This window comes from Dipodomys ordii, unplaced genomic scaffold (assembly GCF_000151885.1).
Source record: "Dipodomys ordii isolate 6190 unplaced genomic scaffold, Dord_2.0 Scaffold71, whole genome shotgun sequence".
NCBI classification, from domain to species: domain Eukaryota; kingdom Metazoa; phylum Chordata; class Mammalia; order Rodentia; family Heteromyidae; genus Dipodomys; species Dipodomys ordii.
The window spans coordinates 3,275,699-3,277,182 of record NW_012267287.1 but is presented as its reverse complement, the minus strand read 5'-3'; positions in this window follow the sequence as shown (position 1 = coordinate 3,277,182).

Below are 1,484 nucleotides of genomic sequence, written 5' to 3'. Positions count from 1 at the left end.
CGTGGCTCACGGCTCAGAGCTACTAACCTTCGTGTTCCAACCTTGACACAGGCACTTGTAGGCATTAATACGCGGTCTACAGGAGAGAATTTCAAAGGGAACCGTGTAATTCAGGGCTGGGTTAGAAAGTTCTTGGGCCCGGCTTATGCTTGACTGTGGGACTGGAAAGCCTTCAGGGCTGGATTAGCTTGGCTGAGGTCTGGAGAGCTGGCAGGAGGAAGCTATACCTCCAGCCTGTGTACACACACAGTGGCTGTTTCTGGGCCTGCTTATGCAAATGTGCTGCTAAAATTGTGGGGCTGAGGTGGCTGGTCCTCTCTTGCCCAGAAGAATAACACCAGCCAGCATCTCCAAGGCTTAGCTCGTGCTGAGGATCTGTGTGCATCTTTCCTTAATTCTTGTCAGTGAGGTGTCCCCATCTTACTTCAAGGAAACAGAGGCACAGGGAAGTTAAGAAAGGAACTAGATTACACAACCGGTTCCTGGATTAGCCTGGATTTGAATCCAGAAAGTCTACTTCTAGAGCCTGCGCTATTTTTCCTATTTTATTTTTAAAATTTACTTTTTTCAGTACTGGAGTTTGAATTCTGGGCATCAAGAGCCTGCAGGCATTCACTCACTTGAACCACAGCCCTTAGGTCTTTTTGCTTTGCTTAGGTTTTGAGAAAGAGTCTCATGTTTCTGCCTGGGGGCTGGCTGTGACAATTCTTACCCTAAAGACCAATCCATTTAAAAAAATGACTTGCCTGGCACCAGTGGCTCATGTTTATAATCTTCACTATTCAGGAGGTTGAGATCTGAGGAGTGAGGTTCAAAGCCGGCCCTGGCAGGAAAGTCCGTGAGACTGTTATGTCCAATGAAGCACCAAAAAGCTGGAAGTTGAGCTGTGACTTCAGTGGTAGTGCTATTCTTGAGCAAAAATGTTCAAGGACAGCACCTAGGCCCTGAGTTCAAGCACTAGGACCATGTGCGCACGCGCATGCGTGCGCGTGTGCACACACACACACACACACACACACAAAGTACTTTTATAGTTGATCTTTCCTCCCTATATAATGCAAACTAGCTCATTCTAGGCAATGTGTGGTAGTGCAAAGGGTATGACCCGTCATGCTAGGCAGGATGGCTGCAGTTGCTTGCTTGTATTGGCCCTCAGGGTGGCATGTGCCCTGGGGTGGTGACTCCAAGCAGTTCGGGTGGTGGGGTGTTAACCAGATTATGGATGGAAACACCAAATTCAGTGCCTGGCAGGCCGGAGTAGCTGCTTGCCCTTCCTGCCTCCACCAGGACTAGAGTTAAGGAAAAAGGCCCATTGGTGCCTGTAGAGCCTCTGAAGAGGAAGCGGGGCTCCATGGGGTGGGGACGGGGTGGGGGTGGGGTGCTCATCCCTGGCCTTCCTTGGTTCCATGGTGTGATTGGTTCCCCTGACCTATCTTGTGCTGCAAGTGCAGCCTCGTGGAAACATGGGGGACCTTGAGGCCTCG